At 38.7% G+C, this 23,640-nt stretch overlaps 1 long non-coding RNA gene across 1 annotated transcript; it reads left to right on the plus strand.

Annotated features, from left to right (window-relative positions):
- The first annotated feature begins 898 nt into the window (after nt 1–898).
- LOC138717730 (uncharacterized) lies at nt 899–12,614 on the plus strand. Its single transcript, XR_011336930.1, has 3 exons — nt 899–1,082; nt 10,671–10,784; nt 12,431–12,614. It is a non-coding gene; the product is annotated as an uncharacterized lncRNA (long non-coding RNA).
- Nucleotides 12,615–23,640: the final 11,026 nt, after the last annotated feature.

Consider the following 23,640-nt stretch of genomic DNA (forward strand, 5'->3'; position numbering starts at 1 on the left):
AAATCTGTAATTAAAGTAATATAAATATTTCCAAAGTGCAGTGTTTGAGCTTCTTCAGGGATTCGGATCGTCTGAACCAAGTGAGATAAGTAAAGCTGAGGAATCCGGCTCGTGAATTGTACTCCACCATAGAAATCCTACCACACAGCACAGGAAAAGCTCTATACAAGCTATAAATTAAGCTCTCTGTGCATTTTTTTAGGAGATGAGACACAGCTAAACAAAAAAACATTGTGTTAATTGCAATCAACACACATGAAAGCACCTCAAGATAATTCCCTTTGGGTATGCTGGAGGGCAACGCTCCTCAAAAGATCAGGTATATGGATAACCTACTAGTGGTAGTTTCAGCCTGCACTGCTGCACAGCCCCCCAGGAACAGTGACCCTGGTGTCTCTGGCAGAAGTTTGCCCCAGATAAAAATACAGATAGTGACCTTTTCTTCTTTGAAGTCCCCAGGCACATGGTTAATTAGTATCAGGAGGCCTCATGCAGCCAAATCCTTTAAATACTGATCTCAAAATGCATTCTTCAGCATCTCTTGATGTGGGCATCTCTGCTGCATTACCGGGCCATTAAAATAGCTTTGTGAAAACCATTAGAAATGTGATTTATTGAACGGATCTCTTCTGTATTTGTCAGCTGGCAGACTCTAGCAGGCCTTTTTCTTACTGTGTGGCTTACCCAAGGTTCCTAGCACTCTATCCCCGCAGCCTTTGAGGTTGTGAAAAGCAGTCCATGGCTTGGGTGGGATTTATGGCAAGTCAGCAGGTCTGACAGCAAAGGCCATGCCAGTGTTTGTGTCCTGACAGACAGGCAATCTCTGGGTCTCTTTTATACTACATCAGATTAAATGCTCATGCTCAGGACTGTCAAGAATGCAAGGAAAGCTTTTGATGGTTCTTGGCACAAGATAGCATTAAGCAAGAGAGAAAATAACGCAAAATTATTGCTTGATTGTTAAAAGGTCTGTTCTATCCCAATAAGCGAGGAGAGGAACACTTGCAGAAATGACTGCATTATATTTTGCCACTTAAACCATCAACTGGTGAGACTTCTGGCTTGGTGAGTGTCTCAGCCAGGTTGGTTACTCTTTGCTTTCTCCTGGTACCTGACGGTGTGTGATGCTGACTGGTGACACTCATTAGTAGGTTAGTTTTCTGAGAGTTTATCCACCTTTTTACTAAATAGGCTTTTTACCAGTGTAGTTTTCTGTCATCCCTGACGTGAACTTCTCCGTGTGTAAACTCTTAAGGCATACTTTCTTTTTGATTACAGTCAGTATCCTTTGTTTCTGTTTTCAAGCCTGCCAAAAGCAGTATTTACATTTATGCTTTTCCCTTTTACTAAGAATTTAAGACACATTTAAGGCAGACTCCTCCCTCCTCTATTTATTGATCTTACAGCCATCAGGAAGAAACCCCTAATTTTTAGAGGCAGAAGAATCAAGCTTTTAACCATGGCAAACTTTTTTTTCTCTCTTACTATGTAATTATCTCTCTGAAGAGTTATTTACAACAAGTCAATGTTTTCCTCACCAATGGACTCGAACAGCATTATTGAGCCAACACTGCCCTCCAACGATGACCATAGGGCTCAGCCAGAGGGGAGCCTTCAGGCTTCTGTGCTTTTCCCTGACAGGTCACACGACTCTGTGTAGTGATGCCATCCTTTCCCTAAGTAAATGCAGTGTTGTGGCTACTATCCAAGCCTAGCACTCGTGGAAGAGTTCGCTGTATTAATTTTAGTATTTTTTTTTGTAGACCCTAACTGGAAGAAATTAAGGAGAGAAAAGGGTTAGATGAAAATTAAGTAGTATACTTTTAATACAAAGAATAATGTTCCTGATAAAGCTGCAGGCAATGAATATTTGAACTAAAATTCTCAATTCCAAAAGAAAACTAATTTATCAGTGAAAAAAAAAAAATCTGCAGAGAAGTAATTGTCTCCTAGTTGGTATCTGATTAGAAGACTCCTCAGCTTCTCCACAGGACCTGAAATCTTGTGTATGTGTGTGTGTGTGGCTGGATAGAATGGAGGGACGAAGGAAACCAGCAGGGCTGTGTCTGAGATAGAGTCCTCCGTAGGCTGATGGACACAGCACCTGCTGTGCTTGAGTGGTGATGAGCTGTGTCCAGGAGCAGAACAAGGTCAGGGGTTCGTTCTGTGGGTTTGCTTCACTCATGTATTTGTGTACTATTTAGTGTTGTACTGTGCATAGTTAAAAGCATGTACTTTATGTGTCTCTCGGATAGTCTTAAAACAACTTGAAAAACATTGTAGTGCAGATACAGCCTGCTTGGAAGACTGCCCGGAGCTTCCTGATACAGTCAGTCTGCGCTCTCTTCCTGGCACTATGAGCTTCCTCTCATGGTTGCTTTCAGTGATGATTACTTAATAATAGCTTGCAGTTCCCTCTAATTGTCTGTATTGCCTAAGAACGTGCAGCTTCTCTATTGACTGCACAGCTGAAATGAGATTATAGATAGAAAGAGCAAGCTTTAGGCTCCACTTACGCAGCATATAAAGCAAGAGCGTTTGGAAACTAAGATGGTTTTAGTCAAAATGAAAAGGCTGATGTTCACAGGGTGTGCTGCCTGTGGAGGGGGTGTTCACATGGGGGTCATTAGCTGGGAACAGATCAGAGCTGTGATGCCTGCAAGCCAGGCTGGTGCTGCGTAGGTCGTCTTCCAAGGGTTGCACAGGATGCTCAGCCAGCAGCAACCAAGGAGGTTCTACTTGATGTGGAAATTACAGGAGCCCCATAACATTTATGAGATTGAACTTGCAGTGTCTGCCAAGAGGCAGCTCTACCATAAGAGCCTTTCTAATGCACTCTCCGTAAAAGCAGCTTTGCAGTCCCTCATACAATGACACCAAAACCAAAGCCAGGACCAAGTCCTGTTCCCGACAGGTGCTTGTTGACAACCCAGCTGGCTGCCTGCACTTGGCACAGCCAGGGGCTGTTTTTCTCTCCACCTTCCTCTGCCTCCTCCCTGTCTGCCCAGGCTTTGTCCTGGAAATCTTCTTCCCGGATGCAGAGGAAGAAAAGTCCTGCCAGCTCTCCACTTCTTGTCCCTCCCCTGCCTGTAGAGTCACTGAAACTCATTTGCCAGCAGATTTGCCTTTGGATGGAAATCAGGACACAGAAAATAAATAGTGCATCTTTGCTGCCAGCATGGTTGAAGTGCTGAACTCAGCGCTGCTAGAAACCCATTATGCCGGTGTGCCAGCAACTGATTGCATGGATGTGGAGTACCAGGCCACCAGGTCACCTTTAAACACAAATTGCAGTCCATGAGGAGCACTTGATCTCCACATGGGAGTGCTGCTGATTCCCCTCCATATCCTGTTTTTCTTTTAATACAGCTAATAAGGGCAAAAAGGACAGATTTGCAAATATAGTAGCCATATACTTCAGTTTTGGTATTAAAACAAGGTATTCTTCTCTTGGTGCTTTCCTCCCTCTGTGCTAGACTCCAGCAGGGTGGCTTTGCTGCTCCATTTAAGAGTGAAAATCTGGCAATCGGCACTATTTTTTAATTGCCTGCATGCTGTGACCCCATGCCAAACTACAAAGAGGTTCCCATGTCTCTCTCCTCTGATGGTGGAAATGCACCTGAGCTCTAGAAACCAGGCCTTGTGTAGGACTTGTTTGGCTTATCTCAGTGGAGAGGAAGCAAGGGCCGTGGTCTGTTGAGGACTGCTGCTGTGGGATTTGAGATTTTCACTATTTTCACATGGAGGAAACGGATGGATTTTAATCATTGCTGTCTTGGTAGGATCTGCCCTGTTATGTGACCTCATCTGTGTTGTGCCATTACATTTTGTACTCCTGTAGTGTGAAGTTTCCTCATGTTTAGCTGTCACACTTGCCAGATGCTGTAGCCTGCACTAGAAATGCTGGTTTGTCAGTTCTGCCTGTTACCTTGGATATAGGCTCTTGGTGGAGTTAGTGCTGTGGCTTAACCCCAGAAAGCATCTAAGCATCACACAGCCACTCATTCACTCACCCTTTGTGGGATGAGATAATTGGAAGAGTGAAAGGCAAAAAAACTCGTGTGTTGAGATAAAGAAAGTTTAATTGGTAAAGTAAAAGCCACAAGCAGGCAAAGCAAAACAAGGAATTCATTCACTACCTCCTATTGGCAGGCAATTGTTCAGCATTCACCAGAAAATCAGGGCTGCGTGATGAGCAGTGGTTACCTGGGAAGCCAAACACCAACACTCCAAAAATCCTCCCTTCCTTCTTTTTCTCCTAGCTTTATATGCTGAGCATGATGTCATTTGGTGTGTAACATCCCTTCGGTCACTTGGGGTGGGTCGTACTGTCCCCTCCCCACTTCTTGTGCACCTCCAGCCTACTTGCTGGTCAGCAGTAATTAAATCATCCCAGTATTATCCACACTATTTCTAGCACAAAGGCAAAACATAGCCCCATACTAGCTACTAGGAACAAAATTAACTCTACCCCAGCCAAAGCCAGCATAGTTAGTAATGGTAGCATCTTCTCTTTGCTCATACCCCCAAGTCCTCTAGGACTGCACTGAGCAACAGGGTAAAACTGCAACATGTTCTGCTTCAGAGTTTAACTAGAAGGTGAATGGAAAATGCTGCGTTTCAGGGCAGTCATTTAAAATTATTCAAGAATAGTAAATTCATTTAGCATGAAACAATGCAATTATCTCTTGTTAGTGGAGATCTGTGTGACCCAGGAGAGTATAGAATCGTCAGAGTTCTGGCACAATTGTACAATTTTAGTAGATCTTTATTTTCATAGGTCACCAATTAAAGTTTCTTTTGCTTTCCTCAATAAAGGCAACATTTTTTTCTTCAGGCAATAGTGGCTTAAGGTGAGAAAGGTCTGTGAAAATTACATGTTGAATGGAATAGCTTTTGCTTTCTGGTTTTTGTGCTTTCAAAGGTCTGACACATGGGAAAAACCAAACAGGCCAAGTATTCTTTTTTGTACATTTTTATATTAACTTTTAAAGAGCAAATTAGTACCTAGACAAGGAGCTGTGTCACATTTTCATAAAAATCTTTATTTGAATACTTTATCCGTAAATGGTAACTATAAAAGCATGAGGGAGGAGAATTACATTATTTTGCCAACAATATAAAGCTACATCCTTTGATGCTTCCTTTGCATAGATCCTTTAAAATTTAGAGAACTATACAACATGCCTTAGGCTAAAAAACTCAGTCTCTATGATTTCCTTATGACTTGAAGTCACATAATTTTTTTGAAAATTAGATGAAATCAGTAAAGTAAAACTACTGATTTAATTGACAGGCTGATTAATGCTGCACTAATTTCTATGTTAAGAATGAGTTTCTCTTTCAAAGGGGGACAGCTCTTGGGCTGTTGTAAATACTCCCAGCAATACCTTTGTGTGCCTCCTGTAGTTTAATTGTGTAATGAATACCTAAAGTTGAAATGCATGTAACGTCATCACCTTCAGTTACAACAGAGCCATAAGGTTGTTATCATTGAAAGAAGCTGTTAGTCCAAACAACTTTTTCCATTTTAGGGAGTATCTGGAAGACTTGGAAACAGAGAACAACCCAAAAGAAATGCAGAGAAGGTTGATTTTATCACTTGCCTCCAACATGAAGTTCTCACTGTCATCTTTCCTTGTCCCATCAGCTATTTCCAACAAAATGCGACTCATCTCAGATTGAACAAGGTCTGTTTTGCTCCCTCTTTTGAGCTAAGACAAACAGAACTCAGCCTCTTCTTCCCAGCATTGACTTTCACAAATCTGTTTCTGGTTACTCTTGGTTTTGAATTATCTTTTCCTTTTCTGAATTGGAAAAAAGATCGACTAAAACTTTCTCTGTCTTTAGATATTGAAGCACTTTTCATTCCTTCCCCAGAACTGCCACTGTGTACTGCTGGTTCATTCCAGCCACAGCTGTATTTTGTGTGTGTGTGTGAATCTGAAAATCCAAGAGAAGTATACATAAAGTTTTATAGGAAGGTAAAGATACATGAACTGCATTCAAGTCTTTATGGCAGGATGCTACATTACTGGTGTAGATTCCTGGGGAAAGGTAACAAATCTGTGTCTAATATTTATAGCTGTTGTTCAGTCTGTTAGGGAGATCAAGGAGAAATTGAGCTTATGGGAGTTTGGGGATTCCAAGCTATAAAGTCTAAAACTTTATAGCAAAATGTATAATGCTTACTACAAAGTCATAATGTACACTACAATTTGATTACATTCTTCCGGCAATACTCTGAGTATTTTAATATCTAATGTAGGTATTGTTAAATCCATACACAAAGAATAACTCCTAACTAGAGCAAATAATATCCAGTTTCATCCAGACATATCCTCCTTTTTCCAACAACTTATTTAGTGTAGTCAGAATTAAAAGACTTTCAAAAAGCATGTTTTGGGGACTTTTTGACCCCAGAAACCTTGTCAAAACTCCTGCAAAGTCACTATCTTTGCTGCTGTGAGCTTGAATCACTTTGCCTTGTGCGTGTATTGGATGTCAAAAGCATCCAATTTGGACTGCGTGAATAGGATATGCACACATCAGAGTTTGTCTGCAGTATCCAGTTTATGTTTCCCAGAAGTGCTGGGTTTACCCATGCAGGCAGTATACACACACATGCATGTGTATCTCATGCATATATATTTGTATGTACACATATATTTGTAAGTACATATATATATGCATATATGTACACATATCCATGCACACACACATATGGAAGTGAGCTTCTGTCAGGAAAATCCTAGATATAAATAGGGCAGCTCACAATTCAGTGTACTATTAACCAACCTAATTCTAGCTGACAACATAAGACAACTGTTTATAACAGTGGAAGCAAAATATAAGTTACAGCACTTAAGGAACGTGGTATGTGGATGTAGCTACAAAGCAGAGATATCTGAAGTTCATTCACGTTAATTCTGAGATTAAAAGTGACAAGTGAGTTGGCTGTATGCAAGCTGATTGGCTGGTTTTGTGGGGAAAAGCATCTGTTAGCTTGGAGGCAGCTCTGTATGAACATGGTTTCCTGCTGTGAACCTGAGCTGTTAAACCTACACAGTACAACACTGCGCCAAGTGGATTTACTAGCTTGTATCTATGCGTGTTCAAGAGTTTCTGCTCCAAAATTGTGTGGTTCTCCATTGCAAGGGGTTATTATACTTTCAGTGGTATAAGGAGTGAAAGACCAGGGCCTGAATGTTTATCTTCTCCAAGACTCTGCTCCTAGCAGAGTCAACATTCAGTGCATGTGGACTGCTGATGATTGTTTTCTATTTCTGTTATAGTCTCATGTGCTGAGTACCTAATTGTAATTTTAATTACTGTTGTTGATGGATGTGTGATGCCTGATGAAGTTTTGAGTGGGGCTGGTAGTTTACCATGCCAAGAAGTTTTCAAAGTGATGGTGATTAAAGCACAGATTAGCATTACTTTGTTCCATTTTCCCAAATATTAGTTGTCTTTGCTGCTAAGAAAAAGGCTAAAAAAGTGTGCAGTACTCCTGCAACTTTCAAAAGTTTTTTAAATGGCACTGATCGTGTTTACTAAATCTCGTGTAGGAAGCTGGTCAGAGCTTGTTGCAGTAACTTGAGTGGTCGATGGCAGAAAGTCCCGATGAATGATCACGATGCTTCCTTTTGATATTGCAGCATATTCCCCCCTCTCCTTTCCAAATCTGTACATTTTTTTTCACAAATTTTACTGAATTAGGAATTGCTTATGATTCAAAATTTGCCGCTAGTAGTTTCAAAAGTAAATAATTCAGGTGTTAAGATTAAGTATCGTATTGCACAATCCCTCTCCTGCTTAATGTTGCATCTTTGCTGAGTGCTCCCTTGAGGATATGTTTTCGAATAAAAATCTGAATTCTTAATTTTTATTTAAATTTATGTATTCTATACAAGCAGAATACAACTGAGCTCCATCAAATTTTGTTGAGAGCTTAGCAACCAAAGACCAAGGCTGTCTGGCCTTGTTTACTAACTAACTCTGTTTATAAGGCATCCACATTTTTAACACTTTCTGCAAATCTGGCATTAAGTTGTCTTCTTCCAAAGGGCAGTGGGACTGGGAAAAGCTGAAAGGAGAGCAGGGAGGGGATGGATTTGGAAACAGGGATCTGGCTGCCAGAGCTGTAGAAGTTAGACCTTCCTATGGATTCTGTGGCACGCTTCTATTTCATGCTCTTGCGGTCATCCAAAGCATAAAAACTGCTACAAGGGCTTTGCTGCTCCATTTGTCTTTCTGAAGGGCACTGTTTTCTATGGCCAAGGCCAGAGCTGTTCCATTGGAAAAAGGATTTCTTGCCTGTCATAAACAGAAAGACATAAAGGAAGAAGCCTTCACTGGTGTACTGGCAGCATCTTCTTTTCTCTATGAATGACAATTACTTATAAAATAATGGAAATAGGAATTGATATGTGCCCACAGCATTCTGGGTGAATAGGACAGTGTGCATATCCACGTTAAGGATGTGCAGATGCTAAGGAAGCCTGGGAACAGCTTATTTCAGTGATTGAGCCTAGCTTTGTGCAGTCTTTGTGGCTCTTCTCTCAAAGCCAGCTTTTCCTTATTTGATTATGAATTAAATAGTTGTTTTAAACAAAACCTGTTTTGACAGCTTGTGAAAGATCAGGAAAAGAAGCCAAAACATTCTCTGTTGTTAATGTAAATTGAAAAGCAATTCAGAACATGTCTATCATTTCATCCTTGAGTCTACAAACTCTGTGACAGAAGACCAACAGTTCTTCCCAGTAAAGCTCTGATTCATATGGATGGAAAATCCAGGAGTAACTGCATCTTTACTTTGACTCAGCTTTTCAAGATCATAAACAGGGTCATAAAAAAGCTATACATCCTTCTCACACAAGTGAGTTCTGGTCACTTTTATCCTACTCTTTAAAAGATGAAATTTGCTACCATACGTTGCACTGGCGAGGCTTTCTTGTTGCTGATGGAAAGGGTGGCAGATCTGCAAATGCTCTGGACAGATTCAACTCCTGTAGCAGCTTGAAGAAGAGCTAACTTGCACTTGTCATCTGTTTGTTGCTTCATTTCCTTGAATAGATGATCACATTTATTTAGAGTTTTAAACATGATGTGAATGACAGACTTGCATCTTGGAGATGTTCTTACAAATTGGAGATGTTCTGTTTGGTGATCAGTTTGGGATTGTTCTTTCTGAAATAGCGTGGTTTGTTTTCACAGAAGGTGTGCATTGGTGTATGCTTTTTTTTTTAATTTAGGTTTGACTTTTCAGTGGATCTTAGCATGTGTATGCGTGCTGACAGATGCAGAATAACTAGTCTGGATGGAATCTTTCTGGATCTAAGTGGCGAGGTGGCCACTGGCTTCTGAAAAAGCTCTCGGGGACAGCTCTTCTTAGAGCTGACTGTGCTCTAGGATAAATGGAGAGATGAGTGGAGAGAAGCAAGTGCCATCTCTTGTTTGCATGCTGGCTGGCACTGTGAAGTGAACCACCAAAGCCACTGAAAAAACCCACAACAAAAGGTGCTTAAGTGAAACTTCGTTTTCCTCCTTTGGTAACGAGTGATCACAGAAGCAAGAGAGATTCCCAAGTAGGCACCCGAACAAGGAGCATCAGGCCCAAAAGGCACAGTGGCAATTCCTGGAAGTCCATGATTTACAAGTCTCCCTGGGGCAGTTGTGAGTTTAAATTGGTACTAATTACATGCAATGAGATCAGTCAGCTTTTGCAATCAACATAAACGGATGTGAGACTTGGGATTTAGCTTAACATGTATATCCATCAGGCAGCTAAGAAATACAACTATCATAATTTTCATTTCCTGCTTTCTGCAGGGTTATGCATCATGGACAGAAGGCAGAGAGAGACAGTTTCTCATAAAGTTCTGCTATAAATTGAGGATTAGGCACCTCTTTGATTTTTTTTTATTACAGTAGAGTCAGCATAAGTCAATTACGGTTCAAGCAGAGAGGAAATGTATTTCAGAGGTAAACAGATACAGAAAACAAATTATCAGCTAGTTGGAAACATGCCCAATTTCTAAGTGTAAATGCATGTGGTTGTAGGAAAAAAGCACTCATAAAACAAAGAAGACAGTATTGAAGATTTTTTTTTCCTTAATTTCTCTCTTCCTAGGGACAAACCTTTCAGTGCTACTGTGATTGCTTTCTACTGCTGATGAACAACCCGTTCCATGATGTGTGTGCTCTCGCACATATTCTGCTGCAAGGACAGTGCTCTCTGAAGTATGGAAAAGCTGGATCTGTTCACTGTCACTGGTCTTACTGGTGTATGCGAAGAATAGCTCAGCGCTGCTGACTAGGTCTGAGGTCCTACAGAGCTCCTGCACTCACCATTAGTCATTCCCATCTCTGTTAGAATCATAGAATCACCAGGTTGGAAAATGCCCACTGGATCATCGAGTCCAACCATTCACATCAAACACTAAACCATGCCCCTCAGCACCTCATCCACGTCCTTTAAACAGCTCCCTGGGCAGCCTGTTCCAGTGCCCAATGACCCTTTCCATGAAAAATTTTTTCCTAATGTCCAGCCTGAACCTCCCCTGGCGGAGCTTGAGGTCTTTCCCTCTCATCCTGTCCCCTGTCACTTGGGAGAAGCTGAATGATATTTCTTGATTTTGAATAATACAACTGTTTAATTCATTTTGTAGCCCACAAATGCCCGTCCTCCACATCTGTCTTTTGAAATGCTGTAGTGTAACAACTGTGGACAAGAACTCAAGAATTCTTTATCTCTACCACTCAACAATTAAGAATAAATCTGGGTAAGTCATCATATATTTTGTGATTTCGTTTTCCTGTATGTGTAAATAGGAATAAATGCAACACATGTAAGAGGACGTACCAAATAATAGGAATAAGTATATAAATATCATAAATGGTAAAATTCTATGACACTTAGAAATCATATTTTCCAATTAAGAGCTAGGCTCTTTGTTTATTGAGATGTTAAGAAAAATGTATTATTTTCAAAATTCATAGTGAATAAAAGCCACCGGAATCATTATCATAATAAATATCACAGAGAAGAAGAATGCATCATTTGAGTGGAAATTATTGAAATAATACAGAATTTTTTAAAAATTAGAAAATTAACATTTATGGAGACTTCTAAATGTTTTCTGTGCAAGAAATTTTTGTCTAGCTTCAGGGAGAATTTGGTCTTTTAGGTCTTTATGCTAAAGGACATGAAAAGATAGTTTGCTATGAATTAAACTCAATGAAATTAAACTCAAAATATTATTTTAAGTGTTTTCATGTTTATAATTTTTTCTTGCTTTTCACACTTGCTGTTATTCTGTGTTATTGTTGTCAGCCTCGCATATTTAATGATTTTTTCATAATGTAGGGTCAAAAGATCTGAATAAAGTATCACTGATCCTCCACTACCTTCATCATCATGATGGATGATTTATAGGTTGCTTGGATCTCAATAAACATGCTAATAACTGTAAAAACTGTGGCCAGCAGGAATAGGGAAGTGATTGTTCCCCTGTACATGGTACTCGTGAGACTGCCCCTTGAATACTGTGTTCAGTTTTATTTTCAACTTTCATATTTTATCTTAAAGGAAGAAAAAGGTATTGAAGGAACTTTAGAGAAGTTGGTTTGATCCATTTGTTCCTTTCTCCCTGCACCTGTTGCATTCATCTAAGCTAAGCACCATGGAAAAAACAATAGAATAAAGCCAGGAAGAGCTAAATAACTGTTCTGATGGTGTTATGGCAAGCCATAATTTACAAAGTGTTACTAAAAGTGAATTATTTGTTCAGGAAAAGAAACAAAGGAAGGACTGCACAAGATTGAATGTGCCGTATGTGAAGCAGAAAAAGGAAGACAATACCAAGGCCAACTGAGGGATGAAAGTGCTCCTGAAGATGGTGATCTCCCTGCCACCACTCCATTTGAGGGACAACTTGTAGGACTTGCTTTTCTTTTTGACCTAAAATATCATAAAAGATAACAAATAGTCAGGGTGAGGAGAAAATATATGAAATTGAGCTGACACAGCAGAAAATCATTGTATCGAACACAGCAGAAAGATCAGAATGGGAACGTAACTGGTGAAAAGTTATTCCTCAGGCCAGTGAAAATGCATTAGGAAAGACTTCTGGCTCACTGAATCTGAATTTGACTTTACAAGGAAATGAGTCTAAACTGGTAAGATCGCAGATGTTTTCTTGTAAAGTTTTTCCTTAATTTTATAAAAGTCACATTTAAAAATAATCACACATGAAAATTCGGAATATAAACATAATTTTAGCCTTAGCTGGGTATTAGAAGAGGCCAGCAGAGCCAAAAATTCTTAACCAGATAATTACAGGAAATTTAGGAGGCGTTTCAGTGGAATTTTTTGATGGAACTGTTTCTACTTTATTTTCCTAATGTTTCTAAAACTCTTTAACTACAGGTACTACCTTTTCCAGAAACTCACGTAATTAGAAGTGTGTGAAAAAATGTTCTTAGAGCAAACTTCAGCTCTCGCAGACAGCGCAAGGAAGAAATGTGCCAGTAGCTGCCCCCTCTACAGAAATCTGCTGATGGTTTCTCCAGGACCTACGGACATTCCTGGATACCTTGGGAAGGAGGTAAGTGTCATGGGGAGAGAAACAGGCCCACTTCACAAGTCTAAATGTAGCCGAAGCATTGAGTGACATGGAACATGAAGTATAAGGGAGACTTTCTTTGGTGCAACATTATACTTGATTTTGTTCTCACTGAACTAACTGAAGCTGAAGCGAGTTTTCCATTTCCTTCGACAGGAACAAGAGGAATTTGTTTTCCTGCAGGGAAAACAAAATACAGAATAGTTATGGAAGAAATTAGAAGTGTGCAAAACAGAATTAAATGCCCATAGCCTGTACTTGAAATCTTTACTGTGTTTACTTTAGCCTAGAGAAACAGGTAGTGAAGTTATGGTAAAAGATAAATCTATTTTACAGAATCACAGAATCACAGAAACACTAGGTTGGAAAAGACCCCCAGGATCATTGAATCCAACCATTAAATTAAGTTTAATCCTATTACAAGTGAGCAATAATCGAATAAAAAACTACTCCAAATAATATGCAACGGTTTTAAACCTTTAATTTTATCTGTATTTTCAACACCTTTGAAAGCAAGCTGACTCATAACCAGAGTATTCATCTCCCAGTGATCTAAAAGGTTTTGGTAGACTACAATTTTCCTTTCCCTTTCTTGAGGGATGTTGAAGGAATCATAATTTCACTATATACAGTTCATTAGTATTTTCTAGTACCTACAGCAAAGAATACCACAGATCAAATCTTTTGCAGGAGTCATTACGTTCATTACCGTGCTGCAGCCAAAACCTTCTTACATGATCTAAAAGAAGAAGGAGAGTTAAAAAAAAGTTATCAGCAAAAATATCCTGGCTGTTTCTGTTTTGCCTTCATATATCTTCACGTATGTTCTTCATGTATCTTTGTTACTGGTGCTGACCACTGCCTACAGTGTCATGAACTCTAAACAAAAAGATTTTTTTTCCAAATCTAGAGTTAAATAACACGGTAATGGGGTATTTTTTGTGATGCTTTCCAAAGATAGGCAACATTCTCTTTTGAGAGTGGAATGAAATGATAAGAGACTGCATGCCAGATTTGGAAAATATATTTTAGGTTACCACCTCATAGAGACATAACATGTTAATAACCTGACTGCATTACAAGTAATTTAATAATGCTGAAAGCATCATTTACTTTTAACTCTTCTTCCCTCCTTGTTCTCATACCCCTTAACACACATTTTGGTATGTGTAGACCACACTGCCAGACTGAAAGCATACAGCATTATCTCAGTTTTCTTACCAGGCAGTTAAATGTCTGTGGTTTTGTTATTTTTTAATGGATTTTATTGGTTTTGTCCTTTTAAACAAACTTTGAGTTACTTTATTTTATGTTATTTCTTTGCTTTAAATAGTCTTTGGCTTCCTAATCCTTCTGTTTTTCTTGAGCTGTTTTTTTTTTTATTCCCTCTCCATCTACTGCTGCTGTGCGGTCTCTGCTTTATTCCCCTGCAGGGAGATGTTTCTCCTTGTATCTCTACACCCTCCAAGCCTCACTTTTCAAGTTCAACGTGTGAGCAGAATAATCATTCCTCTCCCAGCCTCCCTAATGTCTTCATGTCATCTATGCCCAGATATAAAAGAGTTAGAAATCATTCCAATGCAGAATTATGCTGGGAAGTAACAGAGCAACATCTTGTCCACAACAGAATAAGCCATGGTTAGTTCCATGCCACTAGCTCTCAGCTTTAACAATTTAAGCTCTATTCCTAATAAAGCAGGCACCTATAGAAGCTCTGGCCCTTATTCTTACATGATCGTTATCTAAAACAAACATCCTCGGCTCTTATAGGTATTATTAACCACACTAGGAAGTTCCCCTACGAAGTCCTGCAGGTCTCTGAGACTGTTTTTCAGTATTTGTTTATTTATTTACTAGTTTATTAGTTATGCCTTCTGTGTAAAAAAAAAAAAAAAGAGCATTTTCAAAATCTCTACTTCATACAAAAAGACAAGTTGCATCTCTATTCTGAATCAAATAGATGGTTTGTTTTTTCTGCACTGAAAATTTGGAGTAATTTCTGCTGTTAATAATTTATTTTGTTTCAAGTTACAGATTGGAATTAAATAAGGAAGAATTAATATAAACTGAAATAATGGATTTACAGCAACATTAAGAATTCTACAGGGCAAGCCTAGGTTGAAAGGAATAGTTCAGGAATATGGAGCAGAAGAGTTATATGGTGATTTTGGTGATGCTGGAAAAGAGAGACCGAAATATGGAGTATCTTTGAAAGACTTCTTTTTATATTGTATTTCACTCAGTAAATTTTGATTTGAAATTTTATGAGCAATGAGCCTTATGCCACTTGAAAGTAAGCATTAAAATTATTGTACTCATTAAACTTTAGGTGAGCATGATGAAAATGGAAGTGAAGGAGCGAGACGTTTTGGACTAGTTGGCTTTCAAGGCCCAAGAGGTAAGGTTTGTTCTTGGAATTTGGACAGTTGAGAGTAATAACAGACTTGCACAACTAGAAATCGTGTTTGCTTTGCAAAATGATGTCTGAGATGATAGATGTAAAAGGAACATCAGAATATGTGCATAAATGTTTTCTTAGTACACATGCATGTACTAAGAAGAGCCATGTATTATGGTCTGTTACTAAAGCCACAAGATATATCTAGTTTGCAGTGAACTGGAGTTTTTCCAGATCCACCTCAAACATTGTCCTACATTTTTTATATGTATTTTAGTCAAAATTTTTTGTCTTTTCTTCTCCCTCCTTTTTTTTTTTTTCTGGAAAGACACTGCTTTTTTCATCAAAGCCTGCTTCCTGTAGAGATTTTTTTGTTCCTAGTTAAGTCCTAGCAGAGGACTGCCATAAAAATAATAAATGTGAAGAGGTTATGTTCACTGTATTTCCCTTGGCATTCTTTGTTCTGAGCTTCCCACGTTGTTCTTTGTGTTTCTTTTCCTGGGATACTGGAGAGGAATTCAGTGACCATTTGCACTACTTACTTCATAAAACCCTACGACAAAAATATTCTTTCTTGCTTGCAGTGTTTATTTTTATGGGACTATATCTTTTATGCTGCTTGCCATGTTTGGAAAGGACCCTCACCCCAGCAGCCCCTCCTGTGAGTGGGTAGCTAAGAGAGGAACACAGCATGAATTGGAGCTGGGAGGGAGGTATTTTGGGGAAGCTTTATAGTCTGGAACATGAGACTGGAAAGCAGAAAATCTGTTAACACTCCTGATTATCATGTAGCAGGTACAATCCAGCAAATTATGGCTTTAGTTAAGTTATTACCAATTCTTGGCCTCCTTATAATCACACAGATAAGGATGTGTTTCCTGGAACATCTTTTAAAATAAGACCTAAGGAGACGTTTTTATATGAACCATCCACTGGGTGGCAGAAGAAGATCAGAAAAATCTGATTCAACTATAAAGAACATGAGTGATATATAAATCTAGCCACTATGTGAACTATTTTGTAACACCCCATATGATTTTTCTATCTGACCTGGCTGTATTTAGAAAGAAAACCCAACATATCTCATGAGATAATACATTGGAAAGGCTTTTTTACTCTCTTTCTGTGCCCATATGTAAGCAGAAATAAACTACGTGCCCTTGCTTTTTTTCCCCCCTCCTTACCAACTACAGAAGAGCATTTTCAAAGTCAAAGAGGGCCTAGGCAGCCCTGCCTCTTCATCCTTTTCTTTCCACCCCTTTTGTTGGAGAACGCTGCTGCTGAAGCTGAAGGCTTTGCAGTGCCCTCTGCCCTGGCTGCTAGTCTCTCACTCCCTCTTTTAGAAAGAACTTGCTGCTTTGGAAAAATTACCCTAGGATGCGTCTTCCTTCTCCTACTCCAGTGTTATCACAGTTAAAAGAAATTGTCAGTATTGAAGATATCAAGGTGCCTTCCCAAGGTTCCCATGTGTTTTAAGAACCTTGAGTTCATCACTCTTAACCAGTAGCTCTCACTTTGTCTTGCCTGAGTTTGTAACTCAAGGCAGATTTGCCAGCTTAAGAGAGGAGTCAAACCAGTTGTAAAATAGAAGGTGACTAGTTAAGAGACTGAGGGGGAGCAGATCCTTTTAACAGTGATTAAAACCCCTCAGTATGATTAGTACCCCACAAATTTTCATTGAGTGTCGTAAAAACGGAGGTGAAGGAGACAGAAGTTACGTACTGTAACCTTCAACTTTGGCTTTGAAGTAATTCAAGATCCAAAAGGTAAGTTTTATTCTTGAAAAATTTTCTGCTAAAAATACATATAAAAACCAGCCTATATGATTCCTTTTTAATGTATAATTCTGTCAGGAGCAGACCAGCCTAAGTTAAGATTGTGATCCAGTATGATTCCCCCTGTGTCTATGCATCCTGTTCTGACTACTGAACATTATTCCTTGTTGGAAAATTCGAAATAAATAATCTGTCCACTGTAAAGCTCCCAAATCCTAAAACTGACCCAAGAGAACCCGAGGGTTTACAGGAATATACATTTTTTTTTCTCCTTCTGCTTTTTGTTTGTATGTTTGGTTTGTTTCTAAATGCCTCCTCTACATTATGTGTGAGAAAGAAATATAACTAATGTTAGTACTGCTTAGGATTCTTTTACACTGGATTTGGCCTTGCCATCATAATTTGTCCTTTACATCCACCTGTTCCTCTTCTGTCCAAAAAGAACTGCTTCAAAACTCTCTCTTCTCTGACATTCCTGTCTTCTTCCACTGCCTGCACAGGGGAAAGATGCAGTAACGAGCATGGTTAGTCCCCATGAATATTTTTGTCCTATTGAACTCAAAGTCCAAGCACGTCTTTATTATGCGTTTCATTATTCTGAGGCTGAGGGCTGTGGCTCTTTAAAAAAACATACTGCCCAGCAGGTGGGTAGAGCATGTGCTGGAACAGGTCGAGCTCAGCATCTGGAGAATTATGTCTAACTGTGTGTAGGGTGAGTGATCTGGAATGCTTTTCATTTACAAGGGTAGTTCCCAATAGCATATTTCTAGCATTCTTTCTTTCGAGGACACTGAATGCCAAGTCGTAACAACTAAAATGAGGTCAGCTAGATCAGGCCCAAGCTATTTGAAAGCCGACTTCGATGTCTCTGCAATGAATTGGATGAAAGAAACAAACTGTTGAATCTTGTTCCGGCATCACACTCGTTCCCTTTTTTTAACTAATTATGGCAGTACTAGTCCACTTTGAACATTGTTGCCAGGTGAACATGATATTATGAAAGTTTACGTGTTTTTTTTCTGACCAGCATGGTATAGATATTTAGACAAAACTGCTTATAGCTATATTTTTCCTAATCTTTTGGTTAAAGCCTGAAGATATGATATCACTGAACATGCATGATGGAAGAGACAAAAAGCTACATTCTCTATAGATTTTATACACAAGTTTCTTTATTCCTATTCAAAGGTCAGTAGAAGTTAGTAAATAGAAGTAAGGACTCTGCAAAGAGGTCTGATATGTGCAAATAGTGTGTTTGTTATGTTGGTTTTTTTCACCAGAGTAATACATTGGTACAAACAGACAAGCGTGGTGGGGAAAAGAAAGATATTTCCCAGGTTTTATGCCAGATGTAAAATAAGAAAGGTAGTTCTTTGAGCACTCTCACTGAAGACTTGCATGTTTATCAGGTCCAAATATACTGGAAAGAGTAATTTCTCCCAGTCAGTCTGAGTTCTGGGAGTTGTGGCCTGGTGAGACCAAAGCACTGCTCAAAAGAAATAAATATTCACACATATCTTACTAGATTTCTCGAGTAGTTTGAGATATAACTTTTTACTTCAATGCTTTGTTTTGGACTTGATGATCCAGTGGGTCTTTTCCAACCTGGTGATTCTATGATTCTATGTTCATTAATCAGGTCACCACATTTCTTGAGTATAACTTAGAAAACGCCCAGTTTTAAAATCTGAATGGAAATTTGAATCTTATTAAAACACCTCAGAAAATTAACTCCAAGCACATCTTGTCAATATTCAATTTGGATGATATGTAAAATGCTCATCACAAAATTTGCTTGAAGTAAAAGGGATATGCCAGACTTAAAGAAAAAAACCTTGAAGACATTAAATATGCAAGAAGAGGGCTCTGGTACTGTTGTTTGGATTTATTTATTTATTTTTTTAATTCCAAACATATAGTGGGGGATACTCAGAGTGACCTACTGTATTTAAATATCACATGGTCAAATATATTACTTTTTCACCCTTGCTCTCTGTAGTAAGGAAACTTAGAATTTAAGACACACTACAGTTAGGTTTTGGGATGGAAATACTTTTTATTTGTGGAACACACATTATTATCTTTTGTTTTGTTCCCTTCATTATTTAAAAAGACAGCAGAAACTTCAGAAGAATTTCAGCCCAATTGGAATTTAATTAATTTATACAGAAACTACTCATGGGCTAATGCTGTGAGCCTAGGAGAAGTTATGTTCTTAATGACATTGTATGACACTGGCATAGGCTTTGGGTGTGAGGTGGGTTACAAAACTGCTTCTAGTAACTTGAGCATATACATTTTCCAAGGAAATAGTCCAAATTTTCCAAATAAAAAATGCTGAGTGGAAGGACAAGTTGGAGTAGGGGAAAAAAGCCAGAGTGTGGGAAATGTTAACTCACAGAGCAATTGAGTAATGCTGGTTGGTCCCTGTCCCGTTCCCCACTGACTTTTCAGTAAATGAACCCTGGAATGACTCACCCTGCAGTCCCACCTTGGCACCTTGTCTTCCCTCCTTCCCTTTGGGGATGCTAAAAGCTTGCAATGGCAGTCGCCTTCATTTGGCTCTTTTACAACAACATTTTTGTGTTTGTGGGGGGTTTTTTGTTGGTTTTTTTTTTCCAGCTCCTATAGAAAACCATCCCTTTCCCTGGGTTAAGGTAGAAGTCAGCATATTGTGATGTAAAATTATACTCTTTTGAAAGGAAGCTCATTCTCATCTCTGCTCTTTGAGGTTCATCTTAACACATTTTTTTTTAAGTTTCTCCAACTGAGTTTTGACTTCTCAAATATCATCCTTTTACTTGCTTGATGCCAGTTTACTGTGATATATCTACTACAATGGAAAAACAGCTCAGTGTTACGCAAAACAGAATCTGTCATCTTCTTGTATGTCAAAGGGAAGTAAACCAAGAATATTAGTATCTGTAGATCTAGAAGGAAAGTACTGTTGTTGCTTCACTTCATAAGTTTCCAGAAATCAAGTTCCCAAAGACACTGGGATGAGATGTTATGCTAGAGTCACAATTTTATTGCATCATTTTATTGTTGAATCTTGTGTAATTAAAAGGATGGACTTGATTATACTTTGAGCAGTAGCATTTGAAACTACAGAACTGGAAAGCAAATTCATGCCAGTTCTCTGGACTGCGTAGAGCCCAGCAGATGAAAGGGAGTCAGAAAATCAATGAGACATTGCAGCAAGCCACTGGTGAGCCAGGAGAACCTTGTGGAGCTCAGTCAGCATATCATTTCAGGAGTCTGTGTTTCCTCAAGTGCAGTTCAATTTTATCTACTCTCTCTTGACTTTTTTCCCCCTAAATTCCATCCCCCGCTTTCCATGTTTTCCTGGCTCTGTGTTCACATTTTAGCACTTGAAAGAGAAGTGGGAGTAATCCATTTACTTAGTGGGAATTTCTGTGTTAGGCAGACTGTGAGGGAAAAATTGCCATTTCTGGAGATGCCACAAGTCTGGTATCATGGAGTCGTTCCAGGCATCTGTGTGAACAATACCCACTGAATCTTAAGATGCCTTGACCATTTCTGATTAACTTAGATTTATAACATCTTTTGACAAAAATCCTCATTATCTATTTTTTGTAATACAGTTATTCCTCTGTTTATTGCACTTTGACAGCTATCTTCATGTTCCTGAAATTCTGCTAAATGAATGGCTGACAAATTGTTAGGAATAGAAATATTCAATATAAATTAACCTACAGTGTCTGGAGCTGGCAAGAGGAGTCTAATAAAAACTGCTTAAATATGTAGCATTAGAATAACAGAATAAAAACAAAAAGCCTGTGTTTCAGTTATAAAATCTACTGGAAGTAGAGTTCCCAGTACTGTTACCTGTTGTACTGGAAATCATGAGTTGTACTTTATTTCATATAAACTTATGGATATATATGAATTTTCAGTAGAAATTAAATATATAATATCTTAATCTGATGGACTGTACAATATGATGGGAGTACTTTTCTCTCTACTATACTTCAGGAGTTACAAAACTTTTATATGGAAGGCTAGAACGTGAAGCAGGCGGTTTATTTAGGTAGCAATGTAATGCTGCTCAATGTTATCTTCACACTTGCTTATAAGTTACAGATATTTGAAAAACCTGAACAAAGGCAAAAGCAGGAAAATAATGCGCACAGAAGAAGGACATTCTGGGGAAGAAAAAAAAAAGGTGGAGAGGGAGGAGGGAAAGTAAAAGACAACCCCTTGTTTAAATTAAGTAATTGACAGGGAAATACATCCCCCTTGAAATCCTAGCCCTAAGGAAAGCTATGGTAGTTCTGTCACTGATTTTCACCAGGGCTAGAGTACACCCATGTAAATTTTTTCTTTGCATCAAGAATAAATTTCTAGCATTGACCAGGCTATTGTGCAGATGCAGTATTTATCAATGTCTGACTTTGATTTTACTAATTTTGACTTCTGGGGCTTTAATGACCATGTCACATCGGTTATGATAAGAACTTAAATGTTAATTCTTAATAACCATGAAAAAAATGTTGCTCTTCAAACGCAATCCAGGGTTTTTTACTTGATATTTGCAAAAGCACATGGACAATGGAGCTATTTTATTGGTTTTACAATTGGGAAACTGAAAAAAAATATTGAAGGAGGTCTGCTCTTGAAGCCAAAGTAAACAAGATGATAGTAGTGGGCATAACATACAAAAAAAAAAGGTTATATAAGAAGAAAGACTTTTAGTAGTAGTGGTAAATGCAGTTGATAAGAGATTGTCTGGCTAAAGTGTGAGTTATTTATTGCTGGACATCTTTAAGAATAAATTAGGCAAACAGGTTGTGGAAATTATTTATTATCAGAACTATGACTTCCTGAGGCTCCTGACAGCCTCTTCCCTCCCTGGCCCTCATTTATGATTCACTGACTCCTATGCCCTCAGCTTGCCTTAAGCTACCACTTTTTAAGAATTAACAGTTATGGATGACTCTTTAATTGACTTTCACTAACCATTTTAATAACCTGCAAAAAAATATTTTTCAAACTTTTTTTTTTTTTCCTGAGACCAGCAGGAATTTACATAGTCTGCCACCTGGTGCGTGCAGCCACCCATGGTCATCTGCACAGTCAGGTTCAGCATTTGATTATAGGTTTAGTCTGTAGCTGAACCAAGACTGATGTGATCTAGGTTGAAATTCTTTCAACATTTCCATTTGCTTTGTGAACTTAAGTAGCACATCTGACTTGATCTGCTGAAAGCCTTCTCCACTGCTGCTGAAAAGAAACTTCACAAAGTCGCTCTTGAAGGCATCCCATGTTAAGGATGAAGTTACTCTCACTTAGTCTGTAGCTGAATCTAAATAAACAACAACTTTTCACTTTCCAGCATTGTGATGTTATTTGAAGGCATGTTTAGGCAGCTTGTCAATTTACAAACACCCTTTGAGTCACTCCAGAGTCTGTGTGCTGTGTACCTGTGAGTTGAGTCCAGTGAGTAAATCTACGACAAAATAGGAGAATCATAGAATAGTTTGGATTGGAAGGGACCTTAAAAATCATCTAGTTTCAGCCCCCTGCCATGGGCAGGGACATGTCCCACCAGATCAGGCTGCCCAAGGCCCCATCCAACCTGGTCTTGAACACCTCCAGGGAGGAGGCATCCACGATTACCCTGGGCAACATCTGCCAGTGTCTCACCTCCCAAAATGGAGAATCTCCTTAGTAATCAAATAAACGAACTTTTGTGGTTCTCTAATTTTTGGCCTTTGACTATTATTGTTCTATGCCTGTTGAACTTCACCTTTTAAAATTTTTTCAAAGTACAAATGTAACAGAAAACTTTGAGTTATCACAGGTTTATGGCAAGTAGTTGGAATGATTAAGGCAAAACATAATTCAGAAAACCCTCTCTCCTTCCGGATTAATAGTTTGTCTATTTCTCAGTCCTGAAGAGTAGCTTGTGTTTTCTGCTCTGTAAAAATTTTCTACAAAGCTGCTGTAGAAGTCACTCTGCCCTCCTCACATATGTAGGAACTTTCCATTATTTTACCCTCCATATTTTTGGACACAAGGCTCCAGCCCACCATCACTGACTTTTTGTCCCAGGAAAATTGTGTGATCCTTTATAAATAAGCATTATTTCTTACAAATTTAAACCCTGGCTCTTAAAAAGTTTTGGAGTACTTTCCACTTCTACCAGATGTTCCACCCATGTTTTATGGGAACAGATGAAGTCATTCAAGGATGTGAGAATGTTTTTTGATACTTACAACTTGTGTTATACTCTTCACGAACATCTGAAATGTCCCTGCTGCATTCAAGAGTCAAAAAGGAATTCTGCACCACTGAAGCAATCCACAGGTTATTGTAACAGCTGTTTATATTCCCCCCTCCATCTCTGAATGATAATTCAACTTGAATGATATCCATGTATTGGGTGAATCAAAACTGTGACTACATTTGCTCCTTATCTTTTTTCCAAAGTGTCTCTTGCATAATAAGATGGATGATCTGGCCTTTCTGTGACTTCCATTCCTGTCTGTATTAGATGTTTGATACAATTAGAAGTGTGGAAGATCATGTTGATTGTTGCTTCAAGCCATATTCTCGCACAGAATTGAATTGAATTTCTTTTCAACTATGATGTGATTTGCTAGGAAATTCAATAAAGCAGGGCTGCTGTATCCCAACAATATTCCATGAATTATGCTTCACTGCTGCTCCTCATCATACATGTCCAGCCCTTTGCTATACTCAGAGAATACAATGTACAAAACAATTATTCTCTTCCTTACGTTGCTTTCTATGGACATTTCTGTTGAGTCTGTTCCTAGATTTTTTTATTTTTGTGTTGCTCCACTGCTTCTGAGTT

The sequence above is a fragment of the Phaenicophaeus curvirostris genome, chromosome 2 (genome assembly GCF_032191515.1).
Source record: "Phaenicophaeus curvirostris isolate KB17595 chromosome 2, BPBGC_Pcur_1.0, whole genome shotgun sequence".
In the NCBI taxonomy this organism is placed as follows: Eukaryota; Metazoa; Chordata; class Aves; order Cuculiformes; family Cuculidae; genus Phaenicophaeus; species Phaenicophaeus curvirostris.